At 43.0% G+C, this 13,006-nt stretch overlaps 1 long non-coding RNA gene across 1 annotated transcript in view; it reads right to left on the reverse strand.

Moving 5' to 3' along the window:
* Positions 1-1,981: 1,981 nt before the first annotated feature.
* Positions 1,982-13,006, reverse strand: part of LOC103280234 (uncharacterized) — a 203,889-nt gene continuing 192,864 nt past the window's right edge. Inside the window, exon 5 of the long non-coding RNA XR_010004469.1 lies at positions 1,982-2,327. This is a non-coding gene — a long non-coding RNA (uncharacterized LOC103280234). The remainder of the gene's footprint in view (positions 2,328-13,006) is intronic.

The following is a 13,006-nucleotide window of genomic DNA, read 5'->3' on the forward strand; positions in this document are numbered from 1 at the left end:
AAACATCACCCAAATAATGCATCTAGTAGGGAGAAGAAGTGACTAACTGAAAGAAGTGTGAAAATGTTGCTGAAAGCCTTTGATTTGTATTGACTCCTTCACTGCCCATAATACAAATGTAGCATTTTTCTCCTGTTGCTTGCAAGTGAAAACAAAACATGATGGATAAGAACTCAGAAAGGATATTGCTTTTTTTCTCTCTCCTGAAAATTGCCTGCCATTGAATCCCCAAACTCCTTCTCATTCCCTCTATTTTTTCAGGTGAATAGATTTTGGCAGAAACGTGGCCACAGATGGAACTGTGATGAAGAAATTAAGTTTTGTTTGGGTTATGTGATAGGTATATCAGAGGCACATGATTATATTTTTATCCCATTACAAATTATAAATAATAATATGAAAGTGGTAATATGCCACAGAAACTCTTACTGTGCTGTCATCTACAAATGCAAACCAGGTTTTACTAATCCCCCTTTAGCCATTATCTCTTAGAAGCAGGTTCTTCCCCCACTTCAAACTGGGAGGAATTGCAGCAGTCTACAGAGTCAAAGGGTAAATTGTGAATGATGTATCCTCACATTTACATGTAGTTTTGTGCCAGCAGAACAACTACTACCAAACCTATGAGTATACTATGAGCGCTCCAAACTGCGGCTACCATTCCTTCAACAATGTCCATTGTTCCCATCAGATGAATTTTTAGGTATCTCTTTATCATATGTATGCTTGTTGCTTTGCTTTGCACTTTGCTGAAGAATACACTACAGAATGCACTGCAAGATAGGTTTTCTAGACTTCGTGTTACGTGGTCTCTTTTCAAGTGCACCTTTTGTTGCTTACAATCATCCAAAGGCTTAGCATGGTAAGTTTAAATACTGAAAAAAAAACCCGGATGTGCCATCACACTCATGAAGTGAAGATATTGTGAGAATGCAGATAATAGAAAAAAAAAAACATTATTTTGTGCAAGTAAGGTGGATACATTGATATATAGGCAGGAAGACTGATATGGAAATGTTTACCTAAATCTTGAAAGCAGAATCCAAAAGTAGTGGAACGGCAAAACCTAGTTAGCAAAAATACCAAAAGACACACGTGAATAATACTGAGATCTAGTTATCCAGATGTTTTTCTCCCTAACATGAACTCAGATTATCTGGGAGATTCACAGCTAGAGTATTAACAATAGTTCCCTCACTATATCCTTCTTTCCAACAGATTTGTGCAGAGGTCATCACTAGAGAAAATATCTCTCTTACAGTTCAGGTCAGAAGATGCTTTACTCACTTCTATCAACACTTGGGAGTGGTGCTGTTTCTCTCTACAATGCTTCAAAGTGACCCATTTTACTCTTAGTTGTGCCTTTACCAAATGAGATAACTCCATATTTTGGCCAGACAATGTTTTACACTCTCTAAATCAATATCTCAAATGAGAACTAAACATTCTTCCCTCTAAAACAACAATAACAACATCAATAATGATAATTAATAATAATAATAATAATAATAATAATAATAATAATAATAATAATAATAATAATAACTTTATTTTTATACCCCGCCTCTATCTCCCCCACCTGTAGACTGCTGAGGGGACTCAGGGCGGCTTACATGGGGCCAAGACTGAATAAAAACAATAGCAATATAAAACACAACAATAGACAAAAGACATGCACAATTATAAAAATTTAAACATTAGCCAATAAAAACAAATGACAAGAACTAATAAAAACACGGATTAAAATGGAGAGGTTGTAAAAGTAGACTGGGTAAGGTGCACCATATAAACATTTTAAACACGAGGTGACTGATAAAGTGCTGCAAATTCTTGGATGACACTCTTCTCCTCCTGCTAGCAAGCAAAATCCAGGGACATTCACTTCCATTCCAGCTATTAATAAACCATTAATTCTTTTATGATAGCTGTTATCCTATGTATATAACATGCATTATACCAGGTCAAACTAAAGGACTGTCTCTCACTGAAACTTTTTCTTATTTGCTATTGTCTTGTTTAATAACTTGTTCTTCTCTTCATCATTTTTGCCCACTTGTTTGTATGAGTCTGTTCTCACTCCAGTTGGCTGCTGTTGTTGTTTAGATGGAACACAGATGCCACAGAGAAGGTAGACTTCTCTGCAACCATTTTGAAGTGGGAGAGGATCTCAGGATTGCCACCTGACTTCACTGTAGCCAGGAAATGAGTAATAAACAAACACACAAAACCCAGTATCATGACAGCAGTCTTTTGCTACTTCTGAAATACTTGAAGAAGTAGCATCATCAGGTTTTTATCAGGGCAGAAGTGGAAAGAAAGGAAAGTCACTGTAAGCAGAAAATAGGGAGAGGTTAGGAAAAAAAGTGACAACATGTTCTCCCTTATCTCTGCCTCCCCCTTTTTTGACGTAATATGTCACATAATATGTCACAGATGCCTGGCACAAAATTTCCTGGGTTTTCTTTTTTGAAATTGTCTATATGCCTCTTAGGATGAACCATATCTCCAATTTAATTGTGAATATATGACTTAAAAACACACACAGATACATTGTAACTACTGTTTTTGTTACCATTTCTCTCTGAAAGTCAGTGGTAGCAATCCAGATCCTCAAGCCTTGATTTGTATTTGAGGTCCAAAAAAATATTATTACATGCCATAATTCATAAGTTTCATTTCACCAAGTTTTCATCAGAATTGCCTATAACATATATATTTGCCTATAATTGCCTATAATATACCCGGCAGGCTCTATCCCTTCTGAGTTTTAGGGAAAAAAATAAAGACTTGGCTTTGTGAGCAGGCATTTGATGAATGAATTCTGTTGGCTTTGACTCGGTCCGGATTAAGGTTTATGTACAAGGTCTTGTGGACGAATGGCTCAAGTATTTTATAATGTATGGTTTTAAATCTATTTATTGTATTTTTGTTAAATTATCTAATTGTTTTAATTGCTTATGTTTTAGCTTTTTGTATTGTATATTGGCATTGAATTTTGCCAGATTGTGAGCCGCCCTGAGTCCATTCGGGTGAGAAAGGTGGGATAGAAATGATGGAAATAAATAAATAAATAAGTAAATAACATCATATGTACCTGTCTCCATTTAGAGATTGTGTTCATCTTTTTAGTTTACCATGCCATATTGGTTTAGACTAAGGCCCTTTCATACAGCTGTAAAAAAAAATCTCATACTATCTGCTTTGAACTGGGGGCCCTTCCAGACAGGTCCTATATCCCAGGATCTGATCCTAGATTTTCTGTTTATTCCAGATTATCTGCCAGTGCAGACTCAAATAATCCAGTTTAAAACAGAGAATTTGGGATTCGATCCTGGGATATAGGGCCTGACTGGAAGGGCCCTAGGTTATATGGCAGTGTGGACTCAGATAACCCAATTGATATTACAGAGGACAATGGGACAAGTATGTTGGTGATACACCAGTAACTTGAAACTAATACAGCAGTCTGTCAATGGTCAGAGGAAAAAAACAAAGAAGCAGATGGAAAGAAAGATTCATGGCTTCAGATGACTTAGGACCCTCTCACACAACCAAATAACCCAGAATATCAAAGCAGACAATCAATAATATCTGCTTTGAAGGGTCCTTCAACTCCACTGGAGGAAAATCCCGAGAGTGCCTTGGACTGCCAGAAGATCCAACCAGTCCATCCTCCAGGAAATAATGCCCAGCTGCTCACTGGAGGGAAGGATATTAGAGGCAAAGTTGAAGTATTTTGGCCACATCATGAGAAGACAGGAAAGCTTGGAAAAGATCATGATGCTGGGGAAAATGGAAGGAAAAGGGAAGAGAGGCCAACCAAGGGCAAGATGGATGGACGGTATCCTTGAAGTAACTGGCTTGACCTTGAAGGAACTGGGGGCAGTGACGGCCGACAGGGAGTTCTGGCGTGGACTGGTCCATGCGGTCACAAAGAGGCGGAAACGACTATGCGACTGAGAGAGAGAGATACCCCCCCCCCCATGGAAGATGTTGCTCAGGTCTTCATATCTGCCCTTGCCTAAACCTGGTCTCATTACCTGTCCTGACCAGAAAATGCAGCTTAATATTATCATGTAAAATTTTACAACCAAACAATTGGGGGAGAATATTAATTACTAGCAAACATTATAGGGGGAATAATTCTAAACAAGCAGTAAACAGGAAACTTGTAAGCTACAAGTCAACAAGTTGGAAAGAGAATGGGGACTACATTTCTCCATTTTTTAACAGCTGTTTTTATACCTCGAGTGAAGAAACAAAATGAGAATAGATGAGAAAAGAAACAGCCTCCTTTAATCCAGATGTTTCTAGTAATAAAGCCTACAAAGAGATGCAAAAATGCTAAAGCACGAAATCAAATTGTTCCTAAGGGTGCACTATACCCAATCCTGTCCCATAACCATTTTGGATATAGAAGAAGGCTGTGAATATTCCCTTTCCCTTACAAGACATATACAGGTAAGGACTTTTGAAGGAAGGCATATGTGTTCAGAGGAAGGTTACCTGAACCAAGTCTGGCCTCCAAACAATTTTTAGGGGGTGAGGACAGAATCTTTAGCTAATCGTTTTTCTTTTCTTCTCCTTTGTAAGCTATTGTTTGTTTGTTTTTTGTTCTCACTACTATATTCCATAGCCTTCCATTCTATTACTTTATTGTGACATGGAGGTAACCCTGCATTCTAAAGGCTATGTCAACAGAACACAAGGTCTGGAAGGTTCTTCAAAGGTAAATAGGCTTCAAATAGACAGAGTGCACATCTGCTTTCAGAGGTCCAGCATAGTACATGCTAACAAAATATTGAGCAAAAGATGATGAAGTTGTCATAACAAATGTGAATATAACCATGGTGAGAGATAGTTGCAGTCTTCTTCAGATAGGGAACTACTTACACTTATACAATTTGATAGACAGCTAATCACAGCCATATCAATTTGAGAGGTGTGAGGCAGTTCGTTTCAAAAATAAAATTCTTCAGGCATCTTTACCTCCTCTAACAATGCTTTGTGCATCCCTACCTCCTTTTTCTCGTTTCTGCTATTATAAATAAAATATGTGGGGTTTTCCTACTTCCTCTTACAATTTTTCAGACATTTCTATTTGCTTCTACTATCATATGCACAGTTCAGAGGTCGCCAAATGTTATTTTATGTAAAGGGAATTATCTTTTTGACAAAGCAATAATAAAAGCAACTCTGATCATCTTCTTTTTCACAGGGGAGCAACTATGACTTGGTGGTTGGTGGTGTGTGACCGTGAAGTGAAAAATCCATGTTCAAGTCCCTTCTGAGCCATGAAAACTCACTGGGTGACCTTGGACTATTCCCATATTCTCTCAGAATAATGTACCTAGTTATGTTGCTGTGATGCTTAAATGAGAGGAAGAAGAACTCATCCAACTATATGGAAGACAAAGCATCATAGAAGTGTAAACAAATACATCAAAACATTTCTGATAGTGAGAAAAAGTTTTGTTTTAATTTTGTCATAAGTGCTATCAAGAGAATTTTTATTCTGCTTTTTAAACTTAGCCCCATCAATTTTCTTTCTTTTTTTCTTTTTGGTTCTCAAAATGGCAGTTTAAGATTTTGTGTATTAAAGTAGTGATCAGAGCTCTAAAAATTAATGTAGCTAGATACAAAGTGCTTAGTGAACTAGAGCTGTGATGAATATATGATATGTGGTTTGAATGAAATTGAATGAAATTTTATGAAAGGTATGACTGGGGACCTATATAGCTTAAAGATGCCATCCAAAGATTGAGGCGTGTAAAACTACAAAACTGCTGAACTGTAATTAAAGATTGCTGAACTGCTGACATTAATGATCAGAGACAAATGATTAATTGTTGAACTCTGTGGTGGAAAACAACATCGTTACATTACCAGAGACAATGGCTCTTTTAAGTTAAGGCAGTGTTTATAATGGCTCCTTACAATAAGAAGGAAAACTAATTATCAGTTAAGAAGAAAAGCCAATGTCTGTCTAGAACTGATGGAGTCAGCAAGTTTTAACTGGAAAACACCTGTCATTCATTTACAACTTTTTGAACAACATTAGTAGAAATATGCTATATAACAGACACTTCACTATTCCAAAATCGTGGCAGACAGCAGAGTCTGGTCACCCATTATCTTTTCCAGAATGGGTGTATTCACAGAATGGCAGATTTTCTGAGAATGCAATCTGGCCTACTTCGAGTCTCTTTTCCAGGAGAAGGAATGTATGCACAAATGAGTGAATGTATGCATGAATGAGCGAATGTTCAAATGTGTGTGAATGCTGAGTAAAATGTAATTTCCCCTTTATTTGTGTACTCAATGTAGTTATATAGAGTCTGTGTATCTACCTTCTTTCTCTGTAAAATGCCTAATACGCTGTCTCATTGTGAAAAAAAATACAATAACTTTTTAACACTTTTAATAAAGTATTTATAACAGAGCCACAACTTAGACTTGACAAGTCTGCTGTGCTGCATGCTATGTAGTTCTTATGGCTATAAGCAAACAGGGCAAACCCGATTTTCTCCTGTATCTGATCACATCTCAAATGTTTCGCTCTCACCCTTTCCCACATCTTTATGTGTTGATTAGCACATTCTTGATAGGTCCGAATACCTCAATCCCCATGACTTTTTCACTCAATCAGGGCACAAAGGGTAGTGGTAATTCACCAGAAGTTCCTATCAACTGCTGGGCCAAGGTATCAGAGGCTAGTGAGAATCACTTGGTGTGTAATGTCTGGGAGGGAAAGCCTCATAATAGCCTTGATGGTTACAGCAAAAAGCTATATGAGCTGTAAGCAGAGGCAGTTCAACCACCAGGCCAACTAGGCCATTGCCTGTGGCGCCATCTTGTTGGGGGGGGGGCATTGAGGCAACTCCTGTCTCCTGTGGCCTGCCTCCGCAAGGTATTGAACTGCTATTTCTGTTGATTTGTTGTAAAACATGATGTTTTGGTACTTAATTTGTAAAATCTTAATGTAATTTGATGTTTAATAGGCTTTTCCTTAATCCCTCCTTATTATCAAACATTTTCACTTATCCAACACTTTTATTTTTCAGTGATTGGTTTGGGGGGCGCCAAAATTCTGTTTGCCTACACTTGAAAAATACCTAGGGTGGGCTCTGGCTTTAAGCAACCAGTGAGGACACATTTGATAAGCTGTACCTATAGATTTAAAGTTACACATGGCAATTGCCTGAACTTATGTAGTTCATGGTCCAGTTCCAAAACTTCTCAGTAAATAATCTATTCTGGCCCTTGCAGTAGTGATCTGTTACAATTGAAGAGGAAAGTGGACAGAAACAAAGGGAAAGGGGGATAGGTGGATTCCTCTACATCTGGATTTGTCTCCATCTACTTCTGGTGCACATTCCCAGCTAAATGAATGTGGTTCTTGATATGAAAACGGTGGCCCTTGCTGGCTTAAATTGCTCAAATTACAGTCTCAGCACCTTCTCTTTGAAATTTAGTTGAGATCTACCTGAAACATATGTCCTTGCAGTGAGAGATGTTAAGAGTAGTAATAAAAATATTGTTAATGAATTATTCATGTCACCTTACATAAATATATGTAACTAATTAGTCACCAATTTTTTTTTCCTGAATCCACTAATCTCCCTGATTGGATTATAATAGAGTACAACACAGACAACCTGGTATAAATAATTGAACCTCATTTGTATTGTTATTTATCTTCCACCTATTGAATGTAATAAAAGGTCTCCATGTCAGAACCCAGGCTGCAAGGCACCAATAACCATACACAGAGGCCAGAATCTATCTACTATCTTTATTGAAGGAGTATATAAAGTTGGTGAAAACAAATGTAAAAGTTAGTCCAGAAGCAGACCTTTCAGGAAAGGTCAAAATTAGTCCAAGAAACAATGTCCAATATGCAATATTAAGGGCCAAAGTTGTAATCCAGTAACCGAAACACTCACCTTGCCAGGCAAGGTGAGGGGAGATGACGAGGTCCTTTAGTCCATGAACTTGAGCAAGGCTAGGAATTAACTTGATACTTGAAAACAAGGCTTGAATCGTGACACAAGGTAACGAGGAACAAGAACAAGGTCCGTGGAATTACTTGGTAAAATCCGTGAAACAAGGCAAGGTTTAGTCCTGGAAGGCGAGGCAAGGTCCGAAGGTAAACAAGGCTGGGAAGCAGGAGCGAAGGCTTGAGAACAAGGACAAGGCTTAAACAGGAACGAGGCTTGGAACGGAGCGCGCTGTCCAGACACAACTCGCTCCGGAGGCTGACGAATTGACTCCGCGAAGTTACTTCGCGGTTAAAACACCTATATAGAGTCTAACTTTCCCGCCGAGAGCAGTTCTCTGGGAACCAGAAACGAAAGCTAATCTCTGAGACCAGATGTTTGACTCCTTAAAGATTCTCACGGAAAGCAGGCTTAATTGGCTAAATTCTTAGCAGCTATTCTAGCACTCCTGCGCGAGGCCGCTTCCAAACCTCTCTGTTGTTTACAAAACTCATGGCGAGAAAACACAGGAGATGTAGGCTCAGGGTTTGTTTGACATACCTCTGGAACACAACTCTCTTGCAGGTGCAAGGTTCCCAGATCTGGCTGGGAAGAATCTGGCTGGGAAGATTCCAGTTCTGACTGGGGAGGTAAAAAACCCAAGTTTTCTTCTTCATCAGGCATCACAATGTCATGAGCAGGACTACAAGGCCCATGAGTCATCACACTATCCCCCTCCTCAAGCCCCCTCCCAAACCGGGACTCTCTCCCCGAGGCGCGAGGTCGTGGCTTGGCGGGATAGGTCTGATGAAAGCGACGGGTTAGATCAGGAGCATGGACTGTGGAGGCGTCTTCCCAAGAGCGTTCCTCAGGGCCAAAACCCACCCAGTCAATGAGATATTGCAGGCGGCGGCGGTGAAAGCGAGAATCCAAAATGTCCTGAACCTCGAACTCGTCCTCTCCATCCACCAAAACAGGGATGGGGGCCGGCCGGTTTACATCTGGCCGCACACCATCCGCCGGAAGGAGCAGGGAGCGGTGAAACACTGGGTGAATGCGCATTGAACGCGGAAGTTGGAGTTTGAAAGTCACGGGGTTTAATTGCGCCACCACTGGATAGGGGCCAATGAAACGGGCATCTAACTTCCGGCAAGGGCGATGGGAGGGCAGAAAGCGAGTGGACAGAAAAACCCGATCTCCTACCTTGATTTCGGGGCCCTGCTGGCGATGTTTGTCCGCGTGACGTTTATAGTCCTCCTTGGCTTGGTCCAGTTGCTGGAGCAAAAGTTGTTGCACCGCTGTGAGTTCCTGCAGCCAATCCTCTGCTGCGGGAACTTCTGAAGTTTCAATGACAGGGGAAAAGAAACGTGGATGGAAACCGTAGTTTGCAAAGAACGGCGTTTCTTTTGTAGAAGCCTGGATTCCATTATTGTAGGCAAACTCCGACAGTGGTAACAGAGAAGCCCAATTGTCCTGTTGGTAGTTTACATAACAGCGAAGGTACTGTTCCAAAGTGGCATTAGTGCGCTCCGTTTGCCCATCTGTTTGGGGATGATGAGCGGAAGATAAACAAGAGTCTATGCCCAATAGTTTTTGTAGTGCCTTCCAGAAACGAGAGGTGAATTGGGACCCACGGTCTGTGACCAAACTCTTGGGCAACCCATGTAATCTGAAAACATGTTGAAGGAATAAATCTGCAGTCTCTTTGGCCGTGGGGAGGCCATTGCAGGGAATGAAATGGGCTAACTTGGTAAAAAGGTCCACCACCACTAGGATCGTGGTAAATTCACAGGAAGGTGGTAAGTCAGTGATAAAATCCGCAGAAATTATTTCCCATGGGCGAGATGGGGTAGGAAGGGGGTGTAAAAGCCCTGAGGGCTTCTCCCTTCTTGTCTTGGAGCGCTGGCATACTGGGCAGGTGTTGACATATTTTTCCACATCCTTGCGGATCTTGGGCCACCAGAAATCTCTTAGGATCAAATGCATGGTTTTAAATAGTCCGAAATGCCCTGCTGGCTTGCAGTCATGACACAGACGAAGTGCTTTTTCCCTGCCCGGTCCTGGTGGGATATAAACATGATTTCTATAGCAAAGCAGTCCATCCTTAAGCGAAAAGGGAAAATGCAGTCCTTGACGAAGTTGGTCCTGCGCCCAGGCATCTGCTTGCTGACTAGCCCTGATTTCTTGAGCACAGAGGGGCCCTGGAGTAGAGGGAGTTGAATCAATGAGAGTGGATTTGGTGTTCCCCACTGTGAGCGTGGCAAAGTTCTCGGGTTGTAGTAGTTGGGATTCAAAGGTCTCCTTGCGTCCTGCAGCGTATTCCGGTTTACGTGACAGGGCGTCTGCTTGCTTGGTTTGGGCTGGGGTTACATAATGAATCTGGAAGTTAAAACGTTCAAAGAATAAAGCCCAACGTTGTTGCCTCTGATTTAGCTTGCGGGCAGTTCTTAGATGTTCTAGATTCCGATGATCAGTATGGACTTCAATGGGAAATTTGGCCCCTTCTAGCCAATGTCTCCAAGTTTCAAAAGCTGCCTTTATGGCTAATAGTTCTTTTTCCCAAATGGTATAGTTTCTCTCTGGTGCGGTTAGTTGACGAGAATAAAAGGCACAAGGATGAAGGTGATCTCCCACCGGTTGTAGGAGTACAGCTCCAATTGCCACATCAGAGGCGTCCGCTTGCACAACAAAAAGGGTTTCAGGATCTGGATGCTGAAGGATTGGCTGGGACGTGAATAATTTCTTTAGTTGTTGGAACCCTTTCTCTGCTTGATCAGTCCAGCGGAAGGGCTGTTTCCCACGGATGCAACTGGTGATTGGGTCAGACCAGCGGGCAAAATCTGGAATGAACTTGCGGTAATAGTTCGCGAACCCCAAGAATCGCTGCACCTCTTTCTTGTTGGTTGGCGCCCGCCATTCCAATACTGCTGAAACTTTTGCCGGGTCCATGGAGAGCCCTAGAGGCGAGATGCGGTACCCCAGGAAATCTACCTCTTGTAGATCAAAAGCGCATTTTTCCAGCTTGGCATAAAGCCCATGATCCCGCAATCGTTGTAACACCATTTTAACGTGGTTCTCATGTTCTGATTGTGATCTAGAAAACACCAAAAAATCGTCCAGGTAGATGATCAAGAACCGATCTAGATAATCCTGAAAGATGTCGTTGACAAAATGCTGGAACGTTGCGGGAGCTCCGCATAAACCATAATTCATAACTCGGGACTCGAATAATCCGAATTTAGTCTGGAAGGCGGTCTTCCACTCGTCCCCTTCTCTGATGCGAACTAGGTTATAAGCCCCCCGTAGGTCCAGCTTGGTGTAGACCTTGGCTCCTCGAAGTCGGTCTAGTAGATCCGAGATTAAGGGCAGGGGATAGCTGTTCCGCTTAGTGATATTGTTCAATGCTCTGTAGTCCACCACCAAGCGTAATTCCCCTGACTTCTTCTTCACAAACATCACTGGGGAGGCGGCTGGGGATTGAGAGGGTCTGATGAATCCCTTGCGAAGGTTTGTCTCTATGAATTCCCTGAGAGCTTCTTGCTCCGGTTCAGTCAGGGAGTAGAGATGCCCTCGCGGGATCGGGGCCCCCTCCACCAAGTCAATGGCACAGTCATAAGGTCTATGTGGGGGTAATTTTTCGGCTTCCTTTTCATTGAATACATCCCAATACTCGGAGTACTTCTTTGGCAAGGTGATAATGGGCTCGGTGTCTGTGGCATGGCAGACCTTGGCTACGAGGCAATGGTTTTGGCAGTACTTTGAAGCAAACTGCAGTTCTCTGTTGGACCAGGAGATGCTTGGATCGTGAAGTGTCAGCCATGGAATCCCCAAAATCACAGGGAAGTGGGGAACCTCAGTAACAAAGAAGGAAATCTCTTCCATATGTTCCCTTATCCACATCCTGGTGGGTTCCGACCACTGGCTTACGGGGCCCGTCTTGAGAGGGCGGCCATCGATGGCTTGCACCACACGGGCATTCTTGAAGTCATGATATTGTAATCCCAGAGAGTCGGCATACTCTCTATCAATGAAATTGTTGGTGGCTCCTGAGTCTATCATGGTGTGGATCATGACGGGTCCCCTTTTTGCTGACCATAAGGTGACCACTAGAAGGAACAGGACCCCGGTTGGCGGCTCTTGAATGGGTTTTTTGACCGGGTTGGCGAGCCTCTCTACGCCCGGTCGTTGGCTTCCCCCGCCGGCTGTGTGCCAGCCGCCTCAGACGCCTTCGTCTCCGTGGAGGACGCCGCCGCAAGACGGGCGGCGGGCTTCCCTTTGGCTGGGCACTCTCTGGCGAAGTGGCCCGCATTCCCGCAATACCAACAGAGGTTTAGGCGTTGGCGGCGGGCCTTCTCGGCGGCATCTAATCTGGGACGCACATTGCCCAACTGCATCGGCACCTCCTCGCTCCCTCTGGGGTATGGGGATGGTGGTGGGGGTCTCCACACTGGACGCGGCTGAACGCTGGCGGGAGCGGGGGATTTTGCCCCAGCTCTACCGCTCTGGCCTCGTACCCACTGTTTCCTGTTGGCAATCATGACTTCAGCCCGTAAACATTGATCAATGAGTGCTTCAAGAGTGTGGGGAGGATCCACCTTGGAGATTTCCTCCAGCATTTCAATGTTGAGACCCTCCCGAAATTGTCCTCTGAGGGCTACATCGTTCCAGCCGGTGTTGTGGGCCAGCACTCGGAACTCGGCTATGTACTGAGACATGGGTCTGTCTCCTTGAAAGAGGCGGCGGAGTTTGTGACCGGCTGCCTCCAAATTGTCCTCAATTCCCCAGGTCTCCTTAAGGTGGTCCAAGAAGTGTTGCGCTGATCTTAGGTGTGGAGAGGCTTGATCGAACAGTGCCGTCGCCCAGTTGGCCGCTGGCCCGTCTAGAAGACTGTAAACCCACGCCACCTTGATGTCTTCTTGGGGAAACTCGGCGGCACGGGCCTCTAGGTAAGCCTGGCACTGGCGGCGGAAAACTTGGACCTTGGAGGCTTCTCCAGAAAACTTGGTTGGCAACGCCATGGCCGGGAG

Source organism: Anolis carolinensis, chromosome 3 (assembly GCF_035594765.1).
Source record: "Anolis carolinensis isolate JA03-04 chromosome 3, rAnoCar3.1.pri, whole genome shotgun sequence".
Taxonomy (NCBI): domain Eukaryota; kingdom Metazoa; phylum Chordata; class Lepidosauria; order Squamata; family Dactyloidae; genus Anolis; species Anolis carolinensis.